Source organism: Mesoplodon bidens (genome assembly GCF_964165515.1).
Source record: "Mesoplodon bidens genome assembly, chromosome: 3".
NCBI lineage: Eukaryota > Metazoa > Chordata > Mammalia > Artiodactyla > Ziphiidae > Mesoplodon > Mesoplodon bidens.
In genome coordinates this window covers 88,240,421-88,265,888 of record NC_138178.1, presented here as the reverse complement: position 1 = coordinate 88,265,888, position 25,468 = coordinate 88,240,421, and the positions used below count along the sequence as shown (strand labels likewise).

The 25,468-nt window shown below is 43.6% G+C and overlaps 1 protein-coding gene across 10 annotated transcripts in view; it reads left to right on the top strand.

The window, feature by feature from the left end:
- Positions 1 to 207: 207 nt before the first annotated feature.
- The window catches only part of SEMA6D (semaphorin 6D), a 56,521-nt gene continuing 31,260 nt past the window's right edge, over positions 208 to 25,468 (top strand). For 9 of the 10 annotated variants that reach the window (XM_081228204.1, XM_081228203.1, XM_081228197.1 and 6 more), the window contains exon 1: positions 208 to 1,696. The gene's annotated coding sequence lies outside the window, so the exon portion shown is untranslated. The remainder of the gene's footprint in view (positions 1,697 to 25,468) is intronic. The other variant, XM_081228198.1, reaches the window with a different exon arrangement.

The following is a 25,468-nucleotide window of genomic DNA, read 5'->3' as shown; positions in this document are numbered from 1 at the left end:
AAGAGGTAGGAAAGCGAAAAGGCTGTTCTCAGGCTGCAGCAGCCACCGCGAGCTGGATGACTGAGGCGCTGCGAGTTGCTGGAAGGAGCAGCTCTTCAGAGGTGGCGAGAGGGAGGGCGCGCAGCAGAGCGCCGGGGAGGAGGGACGCGGAGGCCACCGAGGGGTCAGCCGGGCCGCGGCGCCGGGCTGGGGGCCTCCAGGCGGCGCTGGCCGCGGCGCTCGGGAGAGGGCAAGCGCGCCGGGCCGCCCGCGCCTCCTGCCGTCCGCGCCCGGGGGTGGGCCCCACGCCGCGAGCTGCCGAGTGCGGGGAGGGAACGAGGCTCCGGCTCGCCTGATGGATTGACTTGGAGATGGATCGAATTACACCATTTGCCGTGCCTCGATTTGTTTGGCTCCCGCTCCGTCCCGCTGCTGCTGTCGTTGTCGCTGCCGCTGCTGCAAGGACTGGTGGTGGCGAGTTTCAGGATTATATCGAAGAAGCCAAAACCTAGAGACACAGGGATATATCTCTTTTTTTCTAATTTTTTCTTTATTTTTTATTTTCTTTTCTCCCTGAGCGTGACAAGCTTTTTTTTTTTTTTAAACCAGCCTCCCCCCCTCCCCCCATGAGGTAAGACAGCCCTATAAAAATTTGCTAATGCTCTAGGCGCCTGGTGGGGATCGGACCCTGATCCTTAGAGCCTGAATTGCTTCTGCTGTATGTGTACGTGTGCGTATGCGTGTGTCTTGGCACTGGAGAGTTGATTTCTTTTCCAAGCTGTTCCCTCCGCCTGCCGTACCAGGGACGCGCAAAGGGCTGGAGAGGTTTGGCGGTCGCGTCAAAACTCGCATTGCTGGAGGCTTGCGGGGAGTGGGCCCCCCAACACTGTGCACCCCGCTCGGGGGAAAAAAAAACGGAAGGAGGGAGCCAGCAAAAGTTTCTCGCCAGGCAGCGCCAGCTCTGCGCTCCCCCGCACCTTACCAGGGGGAACCCGGCTGCTTCGGTGCCGGGCACCTCGTCCCCAGCCCGCGCGACCGCCGAGCCAAGGCTGAAGGATCCGGCTGCTGGCTCCGCCGCCCCCTTCCGCCTGCCCGCCCGGGAGCCGACTCTGGGACCGCTGGGCCAGGCTAGCCGTGGATGGGCGAGCACCCGCCCGCGCCAGGAGAAGGGGCGCAGCTCAGCCGCGGACGGACGAGCAGCTCAAGGCGGACGCCGGCTACCTGTCAGTGCGCCCCCGGGTCGGGCGGCCCACTAGTAGCGCCTGTTGGCTAGGGGCGGGGGCTCGGGGGACTCGGCCCTCCCCCAGCCCTCCAGGCTCCAGCACCGGCTTCTGCCCGGAGGGCGGCCACTTCCCAACCCTCCCTCTCCCCCTGCTGGCCGAGCGCGCCGCGGGTGGACTCCGGGGCCCAGAGCTGCCTGCCTCCCACCCGGCGCCCCGTTCCTCCTCCCGGCCGCTCTCCCCCGCAACTTTCCGTGCTTTGTTCTCCGGCTGGAAATGATTTACGGAAGCGTCTTGGACAGGGTCTCCGCCAGGCGGCAAGAGCCCAGCGCTGAGATGTGTTACGTTCTCATCTACCCATCAATTATGGATGGAAACAAATAAGGAAGAGTCAATTTTGCATGAGCCCCTTCTCCGGCGGCGAGAGGCATTCTGCAGCCGGGAGGGAGCCGCCGCTCGCGTCGGCAGCCTCTGGCAGGGGGATGGTGAGGCGGAAGGTAGGGAAACTTTTATCTCCCGTCTTGACAGCAATGATGTTTGTTCCTGGTCTGCAGAAACTGATACAGCAGCAGCCTTGGGTAATTTGGAAGGGCTTAACGCTTCCTCTGTCGTGTATAACTCTTGGATTGAAACTAAAGGTCATAAAAGACTTGAAGGTGCGGATGAGAACTGGGTTTGAAAATTTTTTGTTAAATCAGCTCTCGGGACCACTGCTGTCAGGTGATTCTCTAAATCCCGATCTTGTAAAGAGCTAAATGTCATGGAGCTAGAGAGGAGGGAAGTAGCGGTGTTATAGGAACCCAGAGTAGTGCTCCTCATTCTGAGGTGACCAGACAGTAACCCAGGTTCCGGCATCCCCACTCCTTACTATGTTCAGCTGGGATATTCACACAGAAGGAACAGTAGATCATTATAACAGATATACATACTGCAAACAATAATCGGACCTTATGTCCATCACTATGGGCCACGGCTTTCCCTTAAAAATAACGGTAGTGTTTCCAGTTACTTGGGAGAAGAAAGGTGTAGGGCAATTTTCCCAAGAACTTCTGGCTCCTAAGAATTTAAGTCTGCGGTAAAATGTTTAGTTGCTTTTTAAGGATTGTCCTTCCCTCTACTTGATATTTGGGGCAGTAAAGTGGATGCTTTTATTTCAAGGCTGAAGTCCTGGGGAAAGGTTTAACATTTTTAAATCTGGTTTGGTCTCCGTTCCTCAGAATTGGAGAAATAATTGTTTGGAGAATTTTTTCAAGGTTTCTTCCTTGTAGAATTGAGAAATCTTATCCCAGACAGCTCAAGGTGAGGATTTTACTATTCTTTTGGTGGTTTAACAATAGGTTTTGATGCTGGTTTATTCATGTTGTTAAAAAAAAAATCCCCTTGCTCTCTTTGATATCTCACTCAGGAAATTAAGTTGTGTGTCGTCACATTTAATGTAGTGAGTGACAGGCATATTCTGTCAGGCTGGCAAATATTACACAAACATTTACGCTGGCTTAGATGAATAGAAATTGCCAAGTAAGCTCTGAGACTTGGGCCTATATTACCATGAACTTAAACATCTTGAGGTAAATAAACATAGCTGAGTTTTGTTTTTAAAGTTAGTGTCCATGCTTTGATTTAGGTCCCTAGACTGTGCTCTCAGTAAGACAAATAAATAACCCTGAGATTTCCAAATGGTGTTGTTTAGCAAACCATTTTCTTCCAGTGGTACATCTGGTGAAATTAACAGCCAGTTACTATTTCTTATTGGATTCTAGTTGTTACCTGTCCTTGTTTCTGTTAGGGATGCTACATAGGTAATCTTTTTTGAGGAACATTTCTGTGATGCAGGACAGCGTGCCTGGAATATCGTGGCTTCTCCTTCACCAAACAGCTAGTTAACCTGAATTTGATTTAGATTTGTGGGCATTCTGCCCTCTTTCTCTGTATTTATTTATTTACGTGTTTATTTATTTAGGTGCCCTCTAATAGCACCATCTGGTCTTGCCTCCCCTCGTTTGGATGGATTTGAAAGATGGTTGTGACGCAAACCTATTAGTCCTTAGAGTGAGGGTAACTTCCTTAGAAATCCAGTGGACTTAAGTTCACTGGCTGCTTGCTAAACAGGAAGGATCTGTCCAGTAACTGTGCTCTGCGTAAGTAGGCCCCTGAATCCTGTGTGGTGGTTTCTATTGCATGAAAGGCACACAGACAAAGTAAGCAGGAATTGGAGCTTTGTTTCACAAAAATGCCCATAATTGTTAAGGACTTATTGAAACTGGAGAAGTTCTTCACTTCTTGCTGCTCCATCAAAATAAGCCTTGGTAATTAGCTTAGTCATTGTTCTTGCGTTTGAGTTTCACTAAGAGACAAAGAGTGAAAAATGCATCTGAAATAGGGTCATTTTTCACCCTTATGATGCATTTTATGCGGAGTTAAGAGCCTGGCTGAATGTCTAAACATTATTGGTGTAACCATAGGAGGTGGACTCCTTTCTTAGCATATTACAAGATAAAATATTACCCTTTATTTCAGTTAATAGACCTTAAGCCTGCCCATTCTAGATTCATTTCTAGAGGAAGCAAGAAGGGCTTGAGGTATACCAGCCAGTCAGTATTTATTGAGTCCCTGTCGTTTGCAAGGAGCTGTGCTAGCCAATGTTCCAACATCAGGTGAGGCAGACATGTTTCTCTACGTTCAACTTAAGTAAGAAAGAAGAATCCAAAGAAACAGAGAGTGGCAAAACTGGATCTTTTGGCAAGAAATGTAAATCTGCATCTTTTTTTGAAGCATGTTATTTCATCCTAAAGATTTTAAGACAAGATTATCCATACCACATATTTATAGGGGGCCAATCTTCCTGCCTTTAACACTAATAATGCAATGTACTATTAGTGTAATTCACATGTTGAAACTGTCATTGGAGCAGGAGATCTCGCTTTCAATGGCTCATGTGAATGGAGACTTAGAGTTAAAATCTACCAAAGCCAGTGTCTTAGGTTGCAGCTTATTTTGTGAACAGCTGCCAACTTCCAGTTGTGGGGGAAAGATGTGTTTTGATCTATTCCCATGACATGTAGAGAGAATGAAAATCATGTAACTATTTTAAGCATATCATAACCCTTTTCAGTGAAGGCGGCTATCGTTGGGCTAACTTTTCCTCCTCAGACCCTGACAAGTGTCAGTGCAGCTGATAAGTGAAGCTGCTTCCACTCTTCCCAGTAGGATAACTAGGAAACATTCTTACTTTGAAAAGCAACCGTTTATGTAACCAAGAGTGATCAAATCAGTGGTCCACTAGATACCGCACGAGGTATACTTTTCTCAAACTTTTCTTTTCTATTAAGCTTTTGTTAACTCACCCAGATTAGCATTTTAACAACCCTGAAGTGAACTTCTGCCATTCTCTCTACTTGGACACAGTATATAGATCATCCATCATTCTGTCCTTGGCTACAGCAGGCTGTTGGCTCCATCACCATTTGGAGCTACACAGAATCCAACCAACTGTGAACAACACAGCTGGCTACAGCAATTTTTTCTTCCACACCACTGGCAACATTGTCTGGCTGTGGTAGCTAAAGTTAACACCCAGAACAGGAGGTTTCCATTGTTTGCCAACCTGTGCTGGGCCCCTCACCCACTTCTGGGGGCACACCTGCAGAAAGGCCCTGCTGGCTTGCAGTGGCATGTTCCACTCAAGAGCGGACTTGCCTCAACCTTACGTGACCCACAGGAAAGACTCTTTAGACTTGATGCGATTAAACCACCAGAATTACAGAATTAGAAGGAGTCATTCACACACCACTCATCCTAGACCTTCAGAACTCAAGTCTATTGAAAGGGGGAAGAAAAGAATGAAGTAGCTTTTAGCCTGTGATCCCAAATGACTGAAAACAGAAAAAGACCCTGTCGGGGCTTCCCTGGTGGCGCAGTGGTTGAGGATCTGCCTGCTAATGCAGGGGACACAGGTTCGAGCCCTGGTCTGGGAAGACCCCACATGCCGCGGAGCAACTAGGCCCGTGAGCCACAACTACTGAGCCTGCGCATCTGGAGCTTGTGCTCCACAGTAAGAGAGGCCGTGATAGTGAGAGGCCCACACACTGCGATGAAGAGTGGCCCCCGCTTGCCACAACTAGAGAAAACCCTCACGCAGAAACGAAGACCCAACACAGCCATAAATAAATTAATTAATTAATAAACTCCTACCCCCCCAAAAAAAAGACCCTGTCTAGTTCTTTGGAGAGCTGAAGGTATCATTGCTTCATCTCTTTTCACAAAGAACCTGTGATGTACCTAAATCTGGGACCCATGAGTAACGGAACCCAGTGCTTTCTATCGCATTTTTTGGTTTGTTTTCTCCTTTTTACTCAATAAGATATCTGTTACAGTGGTCATTGCTTGTTAAAGCAAGAATGGCATGAATTAGATGGACATGTTTATTAGGTTATGTTGCCAAGCTTTAAAGAAAAAAAAAAAGACTTTTATAATTAGAAGTACTTCTTTTGGAGTTTGATGTGGGAAGGGGAGACTGCCCCATATTTTGGTGGGAGATAGTCTTCTCACCTCTTTTCCTAATGTTTACTAATGAAATCAGCCACAAAACAGCTGAGATGTTGTGATGCTCCTGCTGCTGATGATGATGGAAAAGGAAGAAGAGAAAGCAGCAACCACAACAACTACACTTATTGTTAGTCTGCTTACTAATTTCTAGGCACACACTAAGAACTTTATCTTAATTATGTCATGTAACAAACAACGTGGGTGGGTGAGGCAGATTCTGTTATTATCACTGCTTTATCAAAAAAAGAACTCAAGCACCTGAGAAGTCAAGTCACTTTCCTGAGGTCTTAGAGCAGGGAAGTGGTGGAGTCAGAATTTGAACTCAGGTCTCCCTGACATCTCAGCCCACCATGTCATCACTGCACTGAATCGTTTCCAGGAACATAGATCACCCTGCCATCTTCTGACTCCCTGATATTTCTGATGTTGTTTTTTCAATAAAAGAGTCATACTTTGAGGGAAACCTTTGTATTGAATGAAATGATAGGTACAGCATCGGTATGCTCTTAAGTTTTAACATTTCTCTAAACTAAATCATATTGGCGTACTCTTCTTTCATTTTTATTCCTGTTGGCCAAATAATTAGTGACACTCTATTCTTTTCAAGTGTCCTAGAACAGCATCTTCTCCCACCATTTTTCTCCATGTTAGGCTTTCTTGTCCAAGATTGCGTGGCATAGGACAAATGGCAGTATTCATCACTCGCCACCAAAAAAGTGCTTCCGCATCAGGGTGCGATTGACATTCATTTCCCTGATCTTGGCAGGTGAAGATCCGTTATGTATCTCTGTCCCATTTCCCAGTAGTATTTATGGGCCCCATCAGCAAAGACAGTGAGAGCTGCAGCTGTTCAAGCATTAGTGGCACGAGGATGGAAATTGTCTTACTGAAGTTTGACTATGTACTATACTATAATATACATTTTTCTTACTTATGGTTGAGAGAGAATCCTTTTACCTCTGTGAGTAATCAGATACGTTGTTGAGAAATTGTCACCCATGCATCCGCATTTTTTGTCGTTCTTTTTTATTCAGGATTCCTATGGGAGGGAAAAAAACAAATACACATTACCACTACATATAATGCTGAAATTTAAGGTTTTCAACATACATTTTTGGAAAAGAAATATGGGTTTTTAAAAGTCCAATATGTCGGTACATGTATAATAAGGCCTTAGGAAGATCTGCAATTACTTAGCCTATTATTGGAGTCTGTATTTAAAAATAAAGTCAGGAGTTTCTACTCAGCTGAGGAACTGGCACATATGAACGAGAGCAGATGAAGCTCTTTGAGAAAATAACACTTCCATTCCCAGGAGCCGGCTGTCAGCAGACCAGGGACTCAGACTCCCCCAGCGCCTATATTGGCCTAGGCCTCGCTTGTCATTAGAAGGGTCTCTGGAAACTTTTTGGTCTGCAGAGTTGTCTACATTTATCAGTAAGTCCCCAAACCTCCTGTGGGTAATTGGTGGATCAAGTAAATATATTTTTAAAAGCTATAGAAGAAGGAGGAGGGCAGGCAGCACAAGCGGGGATACAGAATGTTGCAGTTGCTTCTGTTTTTGTCCTTGCTGGGGTAACCATTTGTTCATTCAGCTAACTTTTACCAAGTGTTGGCTCTGTACAAGGAGGTGCCAGGGTGGGGAAACGGTTCAAAGAGGAACTGACATGGATCCAGATCTCAAGGCTCTTACTAAGTGGTGTAGAAAAAACGAGGTAACCCCAGAGCCCAAATAAAATGGCGAGTGTCTTAAGTGCCAGAAAACACACACGGACCTATGGTAACTGAGAGGAGTGAGAAGTTATTTCTGGCTAGGGTGGTCAGGGAAGGCTTTGTGGAGCCGCTGATATTCGAGCTGGCCCTTGACCTAGGTAGGATTTGGACAGGTGGACAGCAAGGCCCAGGAGGGGAGGTGGTGAGAGGGAGGGCATTCCAAGCATAGAGAACAGCTTAGGCAAAGGCCCTGGGATGCGGGTAGGGGTCTAGATCACTTGTCCACGTTTGGGTCCTGACCGAGACTCACGTTTCAGGTGTGAAGAAGCAGTTTGCTATGCAATCTACAGATATTTTTTGAGTGTCTCTGGTCTACTGTACTTAGCCGATCAGCAAATGGCCCTGCGGCTTAAGCCATCAGAATGAATGGGATCAATCTTGTGATGATTCAGGAGTTGGCTCCGTGATCAGAGCTAAAACCCCACATCAACTGCCAACTGGTTCAGTGTTACACAGGAATATTGCAAGGGGTCGTGTGATTTGCCTCAAATTACCCAGCAAGCTGGCTCCCCCCACAGAGGGGTTTAGCAGAATCAAACTAGAAGGTTGCTGCTTCATGGGCTTTATTTTTTGCTTTAACTTCAAGAGACTCTAGACAGAGGCTCTATAACAAAGAATAAACTGCATACATAGATGTGGGTTTGGGGAGGATGTGGAGATAGGAAGCGGAAGAGAGAGTGGAAACTTGTTGAAACCGTGAGAGAGGCATGAGTTGGCCTCTAGGTGCTTGGTAGAGGAGCCCGCAGGCCCCATGAGGTTAGACTGCATGTTCACGGCTGTAACTTAGCAGAGTGCGTGACACGTAGTAGACGTGGTGCAGATATTTTAGTAAACATGTTAATTGAGTTTAACTTTTCATTCGATTGTGGTTATAACCTATCATGCCTGGTAAAGTTCGCAAGCAATGGGGTTGGAGCTATGGCAGCCTTTTCCTAATAGAATGAGTGAAAAAGTGGCAGTAAACAACTTGGAGTTACTAATACTTCCTTTTAGAAAGCCCCATCCTTGAGAGGCCCTGGGGATCCAGCATCCCTTTTTGGGTCTGAGCTTTCAGGATAAACTCACCCCCATCAATGCCTCTCCACGACCCTACCTTCCCAACTCCCACACCTTCACCTTTCTCCCCTACCCCCCGTGCCCAGCCGTACTCCAAGTGAGGCTGTTTGGGTATGAGGGTTTCCAAGCCATCATTAACCCCTTGAGTTAACGTAAATTGTAATCAATCCACGATTAAATTTAATAGTGGAGGTGATAAGCTTTCTGGGAGGAAAGACCGGAAGTTCTCTGTAGCGTAAGCACGTGAATACATAACAGAGGAAAAATAAAATGAAAACAATTACATTGGGGAATGGTTAAGCCAATTGCTTTGCCAAGAATTCCTCCAGTGGTTCAATTTTCCCTGGTATGTTTAAGTCTTTTACAAGTTAATGGTTACATGACAGTCTGAGAGAAGACTCTTAAGTCTGAGGAAACACTGCCAGTGAAAGATCAATCAGAAATTATAAAATAGGTCAATGGGGAAAGAGGGTTAAGCATATACAAATTCAATATCAGGGACTTTTCAGGAATATTCCAGTGACGTAAAGCAGAGAACCTGCTGGATCTAGGAATTAGTCTGGCTCCTACCCAGTTACTTTCTGAAGTGAAGGGCGTGCTGCCTCCCTGCCTAGAACACAGTTGCTTTCCAGACAAAACCTAAAATAAACTGGCCTGGCTCAGCTTGACTAATAATAACAGCTAGCCCTCACCGTGTGCTTACCAGGTGCCGTGGCACCATGCCTAGTACTTTAAATATGTTACCTAATTTAATCCTCATGCTACCCCTGAGAGTGTGGGACTGATAGCTCCCTCAGAGTTAGCATTTATTAAGTGCTGACCATGTGCCTTATACTCTTTTAAGTGGATATATTAAATCATCTGATCAGAATTCTTTGAGGTGGGTACTATTATTAATAATATCCTCATTTTACCCAGGGGAAAAACTGAGGGATGGGAGATTAAGTAATTTTCCCAGGGTCAAACAGCTAATGAGTAGTGGAACCAGGGGACTCGGGTCCATGGGAAGCAACTTAGTAGGGTGGTTAAGAAGATGAACTCGAGCCAGCCTGTTGGGGCGCGCGTCCTGGCAGTGTGATCGATTGGCTGTGTGATCTTGAGCAAATTACTTAACCTCTCTGAGCCTCAGTTTCATGACATAAAAGGTGAATGATGATGGTAGTACCCACCTGGTAGGCATTGTGAGACATAAATGAATTAAGATTTGAACAGCACTTAGAATGGTGCTTGGCTAGCAGTGAGTGCTGTATTTATCTCAGTGTCTGTTAAGTAAAAGTAAATGCAGTCTGGCTCCAAGGCCCATGCTTTTAGCCCTTATACTATGCAGTCTTTTCACGTGTGATTTTATCGTATCTCTTTGACTGATATATAGACCTTGAAGCCAGTTTTACAACCAGCTCTTCTCTACCACCACCCACTCCACCTGCCACAGATTCAGCCAGACTGCAAAGGGGAATTTGGCAGGAGAGCTCCAGGGGCCTAGAGAGTCACCTCAGACCTTGACGCCTAGCTGCCTAGCCCTGACCCATATATCAGCCATTTCAGATTCATGTCAGAAATCTGGCTTCCTCTGTTGGTTGGGCCGAAGGACAAAAATGTAGGTGACTGGTATGTGCTCTATGCTGGTTGCTCCCTAGTCTGATTAAAACCTGAATAACACCATGGAAATTCAGGCCCTCTCCTAACAATTCCTGTCATCGCCCACATCTTTGATCTCTACCAGTGGTCCTCAAACTTTAAAATTTATCAGAATCACATAGGGCTAAAATGCAGATTCCCAGGGCCCCAGCACCAATGGGTCTGTGTTGCTGGGTCTGGAATGGGGCCCTGGAGTCAGCATTTTCAACAAACTCCTAAAGTGACTCATAGGCTATGGTCCCTTGACCACAATTTGAGAAACAATGCTCTGGTGTAGCCAGAGTTTCTCAAACATCAGTGCGCCTGCAGATTGCCTGGCATCTTGCTAAAATTCAGATTCCCATCAAAGCCAGGTGCTAGACTTCAAGGCTAGTGTTGGCAGGCCACTAGGTAGTAGATCTCAAACCTCTTGCCTACAGCACAGGGTGAATGGTTATGAGCCAAAGGCATCCTGGCCAGCTCATGAAAGAGTAAGAAAGTAATAAAATCTGCTCAAAGCTGCCATTTTTTTTTTTCTAGTTTGCAAAAGATCTTCACAGTGAGCAGAAATTAAGAAAGAAAAAGGACACTCACTTACTTCTGCTGACTGGTCTATATCATTTCATAAATGGAGTCCTGAGCCAGTATTCATAGCAACAGTTTTTGATTTAATGATAAACTGAGATAAGGGTAATCAAACTTCATGCTTCAGGGCATCAGGTGATTGCCTGCTGCGGTCCGGATGGAATCTTTTCCCTTGTGCTTTGCACAACTGACTAGATGCATTACAGAGAGGCCTCGGGCTACGCTTGCAGGAGCTGGGGCAGGAGGCCCTGGCAAAAAACGCCGCTGGATGAGATCACATGGGAAATGGTCTTGTGTGGGATGAACAGCCCCAACATTTGGCCTTATCATTTTTGTTTTATGTTAAGATTCTACATACCCTGTGTGTATATTTCTATAAACCACATGATGAAATTGGCAGCCTACTGTATCTGGAATCAAATGACCTAGACTCCAACTTTGGCCAATAGTGGGCTCTCTGAGTGACCTAAGGAAAGCACTGTCTCCTCGGAGGCGCTGTCTCCTCATCTGTGGACTCACACTTATAACAAGCATCAAATAAGATGATGTTGATAAAAGGGCTTCGTAAAAACCAGATAAGTGCTGCTTAAATGTAAGGGATTATTATGATACAATGAATTATACTTTATGGAATCACCATTTATTACAATCACAATATATAAATCTCCTCTCTATATAATGATATCATGCATAATGACAGTGAACATTTATTGAGTTCTTCATCTCTGCCAAGCGCTAAAGAGTTTTATTTGCATTCTCTTATTTAATCCTCATGTCAGCCCTTTGGGGCACATCCTTTTTTTATTCCCATTTTATAGATGAGGGCACAGATACTCAAGGAGCATAAGTGAGTTTCCTTTTGCTGTTGTAACAAATTACTACAAACTTAGATGTCTAAACAACACAGATTCATTACCTGACAATTCAGGAGGTTTGAAGTCCCAAATGTGTTTCACTAGGCTAAAGTCAAGGTGTCAGCAGGGCTGTACTCCTTCTGGAGGCTCAACGGGACCCTCTTCCAGATTCTAGAGGCCACCTGCATTTCTTTGCTTGTGGCCCCTTTCTCCAAATTCCAAGCCAGCCATCATATAACTCTGTCTTCTGCTTCCATAGACACATCTCCTTCTTGGATTCTTCTGCCTTCCTCTTCCATCTTTTAAGGACCCTTGTGATTACATGGAGTCCACCCAGGTAATCCAGGAAAAATCCCCTATTTTAAGATCTCTTATTTAATCACATAAGTAGAGTCCCTCTTTCTGTGTATAATAGCATATTCACAGGTTCTAGGGATAGGACGTGGACATCTTTGGGGATGGATGGGAACATTATTCTGTCTACCACAGTTAAGTACCTGCTAGGAGTGCACAATGGCAGCGTCAGAATTCATGGCCAAGCCTGTCTGACTTCAAAGCCCATGATCTCAACCACTCACTATAAAATCTCAATTCAGTCAGTGAAAGAAACAATAAAATCACAGAACATAAGTAGTGAGGAGGGCCATGTTACTTTTAGAATAGTCAATTGGGGGCTTTTAAATATCATTTTAGCAGTAACAACGCAGAAATTAACCTTACTGATCTCCACGTCCAACTTTGTACTAAGCATTCTATATATATAGTCATTCACTTTTTTCTTGTGAGGCTGAATATTATTTACCTGGTAACTGAATTGACAGGGTCCCTGAATCCAGCTGTCTCTCATGGGGTGACTAAATAAAGAGCATTTGGGGGACCAGGGGACCATTTTGGAGGACTATACAAAGGTATTTTAATGGAGCTACTGGTCCAGCAAAGGATGATTGACAAAAGGTGATGGATATAACCAGACCATCCTTTGCTGTCTCTGGCAGTGTCTCTTGGCCAATTGGATATGGTTCCTCAGGTAGCACTTACCCCAGCCCATCCACTGATAGATAGCCAAGACCATCTCCAACTTATGAGGCTTGATGTCCTCAGAGGTCAGTCAGAAAATCGGGAGCCTGTGTTTTGCTAAGAATTGTAGAAAGTTATCAGAGATCTCTTTCCCACTCTCTTACTTTTCTTCTCTCTCTCTTTCTTCTCTTTGCCACACACTTTGCTGATTTCTGAGGCTTAATGTAGCTTTAAAGTTCAAAACGTACACCCGGGGCTTCCCTGGTGGTGCAGTGGTTGAGAGTCTGCCTGCCGATACAGGGGACATGGGTTCGTGCCCCGGTCCGGGAAGATTGCACATGCCGCGGAGCGGCTAGGCCCGTGAGCCATGGCCGCTGAGCCTGTGCTCCGCAACGGGAGAGGCCACAACAGTGAGAGGCCCGCGTAATGCAAAAAACAAACAAACAAACAAACAAACAAACAAAACGTGCACCCATCACTGAAAAGGCTGTGAGAGGACAGAGCTGGAGTCTGGAAATCTGGCCTGGCTCCTCTGTTAGCCCACCAGATAGCTCTGGACAAGACCCTGGCCTTGCTGGCCCTAGTGCTCTCATTAGAACAAAGTGAGGTCGGTTTGGGCATCAGAGACAGTCTAAATGATTTCCAAGTTTCTTTCTAGTAGTAGGATTCCTTAATGTTATATTTATCTCCATATTTTAATTGCCTCATAGTAGCAAATCTAATGGTGATTTTAAAAAATATGAATCCACTTCATGAATGTGCATAGAGCTATCTGTACAAAGAGACAGACACACAAGTAGTCCAACTTCTCAAATTTATTATTGCCATTTACATTTTACAACACTTTGCCCTTTTCTTTCGAGATCACTTAAACTTCATTGCTGCTAATATAGTTTTTAGACTCAATTTTCAGAAATACATAGATAATATTTTCAGTGAGCAGTAATTGCACCTCATTCAGCTCTCAGGGGTTGATACGCTACCATTGCACAATTTCCCTGTAATTTTCAGTTACTTCCCTGAAGAGCCACTCCCCATGGAATGTGTAGGACAGACAGGGCAAATGAGTTTCAAAGTAGAGAGCCAAACCTGATTGGTAGTAGCTGTTGCATCTTGTGTTGTAGAAACTTATGGGCCTACATCTAAGGTCAGGGAGAAAAACGATGCCTTGACTGATTTGCAAAGTCTTCTGTGAAAAAGGGAGAGGGCATGGTAGCCTCTATACAACAAATTCGCCATCTTTGATTCAGTATTTTCTTTGGAGACACTTATCCCTCTTAAAGCACTCACACTCATTAATGATCTCTATACAGATTGATGAGTAATTTAATGCAGATGTCATCTGGCACGATGTCTCAGAACCGAGCTTGAAAATAAGTAACTCCCAATGGATAAGGAAACTTGATAATGATTACTTTTGCCAGTTCTTACCATTTGCTTTATTTTGTTGCTATTCCCTCAATTATGAGGGAATATTTTTAACATTTTTAACTATTTTATCAGAGACTCAAAAATGCGATGAAGGGTTGTGCTACTACAGATAACACCTTCACCGTAGAGGTATAAATGTGGACATATATAAAGATAGAACACCACCACACATATACACAAACACATACAGAGGTTTTAAATAACTTTTCAAAGTCAGACAGACTATAGGTTGGAATCCTGCCCCCATCTGCTAACTAGATGTGAGAAATTGGGCATATCACTAGCTTCTCCAAGTCTTAGTTTACTTTTCTGTTAAATGGAGAAAATGTCCCTTAAGAGATGGGAAATAAATTAAAGCTAATGCATGGAAATTGGCCAGCTAGGTCCTAGAACACAGTAGGTGCTCAGTCATGTTGGTTTTGGCTACAAATAACAGAAAACCCAACTCAAAATGACTGAACAATGAGGAAATATAACATCAAGTCAATAATAATAAGTCCTGAGATGGGGTGGCTCCTGTGTTGATTAATTCTTTGGCTTAACAATATCATCAAAGACTAAGGCGCTGTCTATATTCTCTGCCATTCTCATCCTGTCAACCTCCCTTTGGCTAGCTCTTTTCATGTTCCCAGTAAAACTGGCACATTCCAGGTGAGAATTCAGCAGATCAAGAGACCAAGAGTCCCTAAAAAAACCTTTCCTAGTACAGACTCTCCCATTGATAGAATCATGACACCTGCTCACACCTGTAACGTAAAGCAGCCTTGGGCAGGAGAATGGGACCACCACAATCGACTTACATGGAGGAGACTGGCTTACCAGTGGATACATGAACAAAATACAAGCTATTTGTATCTATACGTTGTTATATATGCATATTATGTACACACAGTGTGCATGGCATAAACATATTCATGAGTGCTTTCAAGCTATAAAACTTTAGTGTTTGGCCAGAAATATTTTTCTGCCATTATTTGAAAATTTTGTGTCCCTAGAACAGCATTTTCATTTAATTAGGCAGTTAAAGAATATCAAAGACATGACATTGGAGGACAGTGCTACAAAGAAGTGGACAGAATATATCAAATGAATTTGCTCCCATATTTTTTTCTTTTTCCCCCCCTGTGACTTGTTTTAAATGAGAAGTAAGATACCCCTGCCAGATTAACACTTGGAAACATCATAATAAATACAAGCCATAATTATGAAGCCACTTTTATCTCTTGAGAGGTAGAGACAGAAACACTAACTCTCTTCTTTTCAACTCTGAGATAAATGTGAATTTATAATCCTGAAAGTTACCCACATTTTTTGTCTTTCTTGTCTCTTAATGAAATATACTGCAGACTACCTGAGTGGAAATCTTAGCCTGGCTGAGTCTTCCTTCACTCTGTACTGTTCAACCTCTTTTCCTGATACAGTAATGCACTAAATCAGATCCTAAGGCCCCCTAAAATCTGCATGAGGAGGTTCCTCCTTTACCTGTCTTTGTACGACTTTGCAGTAAGCTATAAAATTAACCACCTAGATTTTCAGTATCAGAAATTTCTGCTTTCAGTGTTTTATGGCTGCATTTTTGTTCACCAAAGTGAAACTTCACTCAATCCTTATCAGGTAAAAGTCTCATTCCTTAAAGGAAGCAGTAGCCCTTGCTCTGCTGTTCTGTGTATACCCAACCTTCCGAAGAACTATTCGTCTCCAGGAGTCCAAATGGTCCTAAAAGGTCAAATTCTGATTCGGATTCTGCCATTCAACCTCTTGGAGCCTTGTTTTCCTCACTGGAAAATCAGGATAATATATCTACTTCATAGAGATGTTGTGGTGAGGTCTTTCTTCAGGAGGAAATATATGCAAAGCACTGAGCATGGTATCTGACATAATAAAAAACTCAATAAATTATAGTTTTGTTATTACTACTATTTTCAAATCAAGGATGCTTGGCAATATGAAATACTCATATCTGAAGTATTTTGTAGATTTTGCACATGGATAGTTTCCATAAAATATATCTGGATGCCTACTTCTAAACACACAAAGAGACAGAAAAAAAAAAAAGCAAGACCAATTCTGCTAAGAAGTGGCATTCCTTGAGCACATAAAAGCATGGTAATGCTACCACATGTACACCTTGCTGCTCACATTTTGGACATGGTTCTGGCAACTTATTTATGTTGGGGCTGGGAAATTTTATTATGTTGTGAAGTATTTTCAGATTATGAATTGCATCACTTAAATAATGGACCAAGTTACTCACAGTGACTTACTGTATCAACTCAACCTGACCCTGGGTCTGAGTTGTAATTTTCTAGGCACATTCCCTCACTCATTCATATACACATTCATTCACTTATCCACACAATAGATAATTTTTGAACATATTCAGTGTTCAAAGAGCTTTTCTTCCCCTTGGCCTTCAAAGAGTCAAAGTTTAGTAAATAATGAAATAACTGCACCTAGGATCAGTTTCATGGGTGTGTTGCCTGTGCAGTCTCACTGGGCCCCATGCCTAGAATGTGCTCCTTTAGCCATCTTGAAATTCTTAATAATTTTTGAATAAGGAGCCCCATATTTTCATTTTGCACTGGCCCCTGTGAATCATGTAGCCTGGCCTGATTGCTCCTTTTCACCAATGCTGTTTATTCTGTAGGATCTGAGTTGACAGGGTCTGAGTTCCCATTGCCTCGCACTCTCAGGCAAGCTGCCTAATTTCCCTGGGCCTTGGTTCTCTCAGGTGTAAACTGAGGCAGAACAGACATGGTCTCCAGGGTCACTGCTGGTAATCTGCACACTTCAGGAGAGTAAGACACGAGTGTCAAATGATGTCCGCCCTGGGTTTGGATTGTAACGGGGGTGACCACACTCTCAAAATTCAAAATTAGGATATGGGGATTATGGGACCAAAAGAAAAAGAAGTTGCAGTCAGGACTCTTTTTGAGAAGTTGAGCTGTGTAGCTGAAACTTTTGACCTCTAGACTAGGCCTACATGCTCTTTAGTGATTTTACAACATAAAATCGAATTGACTGAACACTGGCATTATTCTGCTCATCTCATTTGGATTGTCCTTTCCTCTCTATAGATTTTTTTTTTTTTTTTTTTTTTTTTTTTTTGCGGTACGCGGGCCTCTCACTGTTGTGGCCTCTCCCGTTGCGGAGCACAGGCTCCGGACGCGCAGGCTCAGCGGCCATGGCTCACGGGCCCAGCCGCTCCGCGGCATGTGGGATCTTCCCGGACCGGGGCACGAACCCGTGTCCCCTGCATCAGCAGGCAGACTCTCAACCACTGCACCACCAGGGAAGCCCCTCTCTGTAGATTTTATGCTAATATCCCAGAGGAGACCTCTCTATAGATTTTATGCTAATATTCCAGAGGAGACGTAACTCATTCCAGTACTTTTGCCACTCTTAGAAAAAAATCTATATCCAAGACTTTAAAACTCTCATATACAAATATTGGCATCCTTAAGAGTTCTCTAATTTACAGTCCTCATTTTGTATATTACAAGGTGATAATCAAACTATTTAGGCAGCCCGCTGGCATGGGCAACTGGCCAATTAAAACAGACCCTACAGTGTGGTGCCAGGGGGAATGCTGGCTCTGGGCATATACTGTGTGGGCTTAAATTTCAGTTTTAACTTGTAGAGAAGACACCACTGTACTCATGGTGGTCCAAATATCTAGTTCTCTGGAGACCCAGTCTCTCCAAGGTGCAAGAAAGAGGTACCACCAATGAATCTGCAGTCACCCTGTGTGAGAACCAAGATCTTTTCTGATTCAGTCATTATGACACTTCAGAGCACTGTTGCAAATTCTGTATTAAAACTTGTAGCTGTTTAATGGCAAGCACAGACTTCAGGTATACTCATGCTTTTTATCAAGTTGAGGTCACCAGCAAACTGAAATAAATAAAGACATATCAAAGAAAAACAACTTGAAGTTAACTGAGATGTAGCAGTCATCAGTTTTAGATAGACCTTCAGTTCTGCCTGGAGCTGCCTTCCACTTGAGCAGATTTTAGATCACAAGACAATTTGATGCTCACAGTGTCTCTGATCACCCACCTAAACATCTGCGTCATTAAGTGGACCTTTTTTCACTTTGCACGCATGTTGTTGGCCTGTTTGAGCAGAGATGGGAAGCCGTTCTGTAATGTTAAAAGCCCACAAACAACTCCAGTGTAAGTCACAGTACCAGGAGCCAATTAAAATCAAAGCCTTGGTGCTACAGATTTCATCGCTTAAATATTAAGCAATTTTTACTTTGACATTGATCAAGAGGTATTAATGTAGATTCTTTTAAACAACTCAATTTAGCGGGTGTGTGTGAGAGAGAGAGAGAGAATGGTAATTTTTTCTACTTTCAAGAGCTGGAAGTATCATGTCTTTGGGCCTCCTAAAAGTTACTCAGTTTAGGGGTTGTTTATTTATTCACTTATTTTCATTTAATTTAACCTCATTTAATTCTAGTTTATCTTGGTAGAGAACATCTTGATTTCTGCCTGTTTTATTGTGTGCAATAAGATGATTAGCTTAGGAGCCTTGGAACCAAATGGGAGTTTCTATTTTAGCTCCCAAGATATTTCTTCAGCCCCTAATTGTTGGCTGACTGATGTGTTTACATTTGTATTAGCATTGAGTGGGCTGATTCAAAAAGGGCCACAGAAAGAGCTGAAGTCTGACTTCTTGTTACTCTAACACCTAGAGGCAGAATTACAGCATTATCTTTATCTGCTCTGGTATTTATTTTATGACTAAGAAAAATGGCTCAAAGTGACCAAATTCTGAAATGGATTCAGTGTTCCAGCAGCCATTTATCTTTAAGGTAAAATGTAAACAGTTCTGCTTAGAAATTAGTTTAGGAAAACATGTATTTAATGTTGTGGGTGTGCTACACATACAAATAAAGGTATACTTAGGGGCTTCCCTGGTGGCACAGTGGTTGAGAGTCCGCCTGCCGATGCAGGGGACACGGGTTCGTGCCCCGGTCCAGGAGGATCCCACATGCCGCGGAGCGGCTGGGCCCATGAGCCATGGCCACTGAGCCTGCGCGTAAAAAAAAAAAAAAGTATACTTAATGCTTAGAATGTCACTTACATGGCGGGTAGTGAAGTAGGGTGATGACTCCAGCAAGAAGGCTGGCAATGAAAACGTCCTTAGTTCTTGCCACTCCGCTTACCGGGCTTTAAGAGGAAGTTTGGAATTTGAGTGAGCCAGGTCTTTCTTCTGCATTTTCCTGTGCATGTTTTTAGACTAGAGAAAGGAGACCTTGATGCCAATATTTAAACAACTGGGGTAAAAATGGTTTTGGCTTTAAATATCCAAGGACACAATTGCAATCAGTTCTCCTTTTGCTTTTGCACTTGACCACTGAGAAGTCTAAGCCAGGTTTTCTTTCTCCTGTGTGACTAGAATTCTTAATTCTCAATGCAAAAGGCAATCACCATATTACTAGCACCAGGAGTACAGCAGCGATTTTGAATTGGCTTGGATCTTTGTGAAAATCAGATTAAAGTTCACTTTAAAAATAGAAACTGTTTTTGCTGGTTTTATTTTAGCACTTTATATTTTGGAGCCCTAGGAAGAAAAAAATAGGAGGTTAGAAGGGGAGAAGAGCAAAGCCAAAATTAAGACATGCCAATTTAACTGAAATCTCGGAATTACTTCCATTTTCTTTTACTGAACACCCAGAGTATAAATATGATATTTAAAATTACAGAGGACTTATGCCCTAGGAAGTTACCATCTAAAATAATATTCCAAGAGACATATTCCGTAGGATCCAACTATTAGTTCTTGGCTTTGGTCAACAGAAAGGCAGTAAGTGCCTTCATCAAGAAAATGCTCAGCTTATTTAGGTTGGAGGGTGGCTTTACATATATTTTTTAACTGTTGTGCTTTTTTAAAGTAATTTATTTTATCTTTGGCTGCGTTGGGTCTTCATTGCCGCACTCAGGCTTTCTTTAGTTGAGGGGAGCGGGGGGCTACTCTTCGTTGCGGTGTGCGGGCTTCTCATTGCAGTGGCTTCTCTTGTTGCAGAGCACGGGCTCTAGACACGTGGGCTTCAGTCGTTGTGGCTCGTGGGCTCAGTAGTTGTGGCCTGTGGACTCCAGAGAGCAGGCTCAATAGTTGTGACACACAGGCTCAGTAGTTGTGGCGCATGGGCTTAGCTGCTCCACAGCATGTGGGAGCTTCCCGGACCAGGGCTCGAACCCACGTCGCCTGCATTGGCAGGAGGATTCTTAACCACTGCACCACCAGGGAAGTCCTGACTTTATATTTTTAATTGATCATCTCTCCATCTTTCCTCTTATAATGTTAAAAAAAATACAAAGTATTGTTTTTAAAGGGGAAAATTCCTTAAATCACTTATTTTGTCTTTAGTCTCTTTTAATATTTGTCTATATGTATCTCTGTTTTTATAGAGTTGTAATCAGTGGACATACAACTTTATATTCTGATTTTTCCCACTTGGTATTACATCATAAACTGAGGATTACTGGTCTTCATTATTATCATCTGAATGGTTGCATAATATTCCATGAGACTGGTGTAATATACTTTTATTTTAACTACTCCATGTTTAGAAAATTAACCTGTTTCCAGTTTTTTCACCATCATAAATAAGCATCTTCCTCTAACAGGTTCTTTTTTTGTTCTTCTTACTTTAGATCATTTGCTTAGGATAAAGTATTAGAAGTAAAAATTACTGAGTTAGGGTTAATATTGTTAGCATGCACGGATGGGAGCATGTGTGTACACATTGCCAGATTGTTTTCTAAACGGTTGTACTGATTTACCCTGCCATGTGCAATATATTGATTTCATCCCAATTTACTAGTATTAAATTTTATCCTTAAGAAAAAAACAAAAGTTATTTGCATTTTGTAAAATTGTACCTTGTTGATGTAATTTGCATTTCTGATTAATAACAAGAAGCCTGATTTTTTAAGAAACTGAGATAAGACATTTTAGGGACAAGTTTAGTCCTGCTTGACACACAGAAAGACAATCTGAAGACTGGGAGTTGTCATAGCATCTACATTCTGACCAACAGCTTCCTGTGTCTCTGCAATATATCCAGCTCTGACAGCTAATTTCAGTCTTCAGCTCGACTAAGAGGAGAAAGCAAAAAAAGCAATATTTCAGGCCACAGAGAGTACCTTAAAGGATCCAGGAAAGGATTCTCCCCAAAACATGCAGTATCCATCCTAAAACCAAGTGTTTAAAATAACAGCAATCATTCATTTGACTCGTGAATCTACAATCTGGGCAGAGCTCAGCAGAGAGACTCATTTCTGCTCCACATTGTATCAACTTGGGTAGCTCAACTATGGGGCTGGAGGATCCATTTCCAAGTTGGCCCACTCATGTGGGAAGCCCATGGGTGTTGCCTGTCATCTGGGAGATCAACTAGGGCTGAGAGCCACAGCCTTAGTCCCTGTCTACATGGGCCTCTTTATGAATGCTTCACAGGCAGCTTGGGCTTCCTCATACTATGGTGGCTGGATTCAAAAAGTGTCTGAAGAAACAGAAAGTGGAAGCTGCCCATTCATTATGTTCTGAGCCCAGAAGGTGATATAACATCACTTCTACCATATTCGGTTATTCAGGCAGTCATATCCCAGATTCAAAAGAAGGATCTATACACCCACTTCTAAATGGGAACAGTATAAAAATATTTGGGCACCATGTTTTTAAACTGCCATACAGTATTCTAGCTCTTTGAAAGGCTAAGAATCTAGATACTTGAAACACCATGGACTGGGAGGTATTATATTATAGCACTGGCCTCTCCCCTTGCTTTCTAGAATACTCCAGGAGTGAGTTCTCCATTTACCTAACTCATCTTTCCCACAACAAGGAATTCAGTCATTCAGTTTGGTGTCTCTTGACTGACTCTTCCACTGTGGAAATCTAGCAGCATTCCCTCCACTCCCCAGCCTTCCCCAGGAAGCCAGGTCTCAGGGCTTTCAATCATCTGTGTCATGGCTCTTTTCTTTTAAGATAGATATTAGAGGTGGGCCTGAGTATGTGATGCATCTCAAAAAAAATAATGACATTAAGTATATTTGCTGTATTTATAGTGGCAAAATGTTTATCATCTAATGTGCACTTATGAGGATCTCACCTGATTGCTGAGTGGTTTATTTAGGTGTTTCTATTCCTAGTGCCAGGCAAAGGGAAAGGCAGTTTCTTTGTCCAGTCTTCCAAAGAACATTCCAAGAGAGAATTTGGAACATAGAAGAAGACACTGAAATCACCAGAGGTGGTCTTCAGAAAAGATTAAATTATCACAGGGCAGGGGACACAGAAACAGGGTTATGCTAATAATGATACTAGCAGCAATAACCATAATAATAGCTAATACTTACTGCACTTATTTGACTGGTACAGTTTTAAAGGTTTCCTGAATATTAAGCCTGTAACCTTTAAAACAATCCTTTAAGATAGTCCAATTATTTTCTATTTTTTACAGATGCAAGGTGAAGTAGTTTTTCCAAGGTCACACCACTAATGGGTGGTGGAACCAGAGTATTCTTAAAGTCCATTACCTCATTGGATTGTATGAGGGTGTTTACTCTCAGGTGTGGTGAGAAGATGGGCCATCCTCTCATGGCTCCTTCTACGGGTTTCCACAGTGACCCCCTTGTTCAGCCATTTCTCAGGGTTGAGGTGGGCTGTGGATAAGAGTTTCCACTTGCCTACTAAAAGAAGTAGACAAGCCTTCAGAGGTGGAGACTTGCCTTCTTACGTGCCCACCCCCACCCCCATCCACTCTGCGTGGCCTGCAGGACATTTAAAGGAAGAGATTCCCAAGGGAGCCTTTCTTTTTTTTTTTTTTTTTTTGCATTTTTTTTTATTAGTTTCTGCTTTATAACAAAGTGAATCAGTCATACATATACATCTGTTCCCACATCCCTTCCCTCATGCATCTCCCTCCCTCCCACCCTCCCCATCCCACAAGGGAGCCTTTCTTTAACTCTGAGGGACCAAGGAGCAGAGAAGGGTCTGGCGGGCTTTCCACCCTCAATTTGTGTCCACGCAGGAACACCTGAACGAGGAGGTTCCCTGACTTTGAGGGTGGGTCCCCATTGCATCCCCGCCCTGTCACCCCCAGAAACAACTTGAAGGCTCTGATGTTGGGTCAGGGATGGCAAGGAAGAGGCCCCTGACCGCTTCAAAGGTGGAGGTAGGAAGAAGAGGTGGAAACCAACTCCCAAGACTTAGGGAGACAGGATCTTCGCTTGCTTCTGGCATGAAACTCCTCTCTCATTAGCTTTTTGTTTCATGGAATTTTCATTTCTTTGTCTGCTGCAGTTACCTGCTAGGTCATTAGACTAGAAGAAGAGATGAGTGCTGTTCATATCTTAAAATAACAGTAATAAATCAAGCTAAGAACATGGCAGTGTGCTTTTCTTAACAAATTACAAAGGCCTCTTTCTCCTCTCCTTTTTGTCTCTTCTGCATTATGTTTTTCTGGTGTGGTGATTAAGATGACAGACGTTGGAGTCAAATTGACTTAAGCCCCGCTATTTAGTTTTGTGACTGGAGACAGATTATCTCTTTATTTCCTTATCTGAAGATTTGGGAAAATAGCACCAGCCTCCTAGGGAGTGCTTAGCACAATGCCTAGTGCTTCCTTAGCATTCAGCCATGGCTTTCTGGGATCAGTACCATCTCTACTTTTCCAGCCTCTAGCATGTGCATATTACACATAACTCCAGGTGTGTCCCATGAACACAAGAGGAGTATGCTACCCAGCAAACCCTGCTCTCTTAGTGGAGCAGGCATGGTAAATATTTCATGTAGTGGCCTGGGAAGTTATTTCCACTAAGAAGTCATAGATCCCGCCTTCCAGGAACTCAGTCTAATCAGAAAGACAAGCATGTAGATGGCCAGTGCCACCCACCATGGTCAAACCATAGTCAAAATGGATGGAGTGTCGTGAAAGGAAAGAAATGGAAAAGGGCTCAAACTGGTGAAGGGTCCTAAGGGACGAATAGGACCTTGCCAGTCAGAGGAGAAGCCATGGAAGGTGTTCTTGGTCCAGAGAACAGCAGGAGCCCAGAGCAGGAGGCCCAGCAAGGCCCTCGCCTTGCAGAGTAGCTGCATCCAGGGAAATAGGCATGTTAATATTTATCTGAGCAGAAGCAATGTCAGTGTACTGTGCTGTGGCAAACTGCAACTAAATAAAGCACTGATAATAATACTATTTCTTCACACTTGGATAGCACCTTTACAATTTACAGAGCATTTTTGCTCACATTTTCTCACTTGTCTCTTTGAAAAAACATGGTGAGTTAGTCAGCAGCGATGCCCCCTTATCTCACCTCCAAAGAGGCAAAAGGGCTGGCCTGGGAGCGTGGGAGGCCGCTGTATCCCACACATGCGGGTGGTACCCTTGCTGCGGGATCCGTGGCTTCCATTTCTTCTCCCTTTGGCAGGATGGATGCTGCAAAAGACACAGTAAGCAGAGAAGGTATAAATGATCACTCGAGACAGAGCTTAGGGCCTGGGATCTTTTGATTAGGGCACCTCGAAAGGAGTAGCCCCACCTCCATTGGGTTGAAGATCGTGCCTGTTAGTGGCTGCCGCTACTTAAGTTCCCACCACCTTGAGGGCTCTCGGGACCTTAGCATATATAATCCAACGTGAAAGAGGCAGCTCTCCCTCTCTCACCCCAGCTTGGTACAGACACAACCACTTTGGAGGAAACCCAGAGGTCCCTCCTATCTTTCTTCTACAAGTACTGGTTAGGGTTCTCTACTGAATCTGGTTGTAACCCCACTTTTGTCCATGGATCCTTTATACAAAAGACCTCAACCCCTCCATCTCCCCTGGCTTTATAATCTTTCCTTTTTATCAAGGAGCTGTGAGTCTGTAGTAAGGGTAGGACGTGAAAAAGAAAGGCAGCCACACTTTTCCCTCCAAAGGTAACCAGGCTAATTTCAACAATGTTCAACCTGTTTGCATGTGTAAAGCAACACTTTTTTCTGCACCTCCCCAGGATGCTGCCTGGGACAGGGATAGAATTTGGGGCCCCAGGTCCAAGGCACTGGTCACTGTAGGAAATGGGACAGAGAATATCACTGGTGCATTAAGTCCTATATATTCATCCCAACGATAGCAAGATCAGTGGAGGCCCAAGTCTTACTGTGGTCAGATCAGCAGCTTTAAGAGAGAACACCTTCCCTGCATACCGCAACATCATTCCATGCTGGTGTGTGTCTGTTTGTTACTGGTGACTTGGGGGATGACCTGTTGCTAGCAGTTCCCCATGAGTGGGAGAAGTGCTCTTTGGAGATCTTTTAAGTTTTTTTTCTTCAAAAGATAACGGAGTTGCATGTATCAGCTCATTTAACCAACAGCTATTAAAAAGCTATATGCCAACCA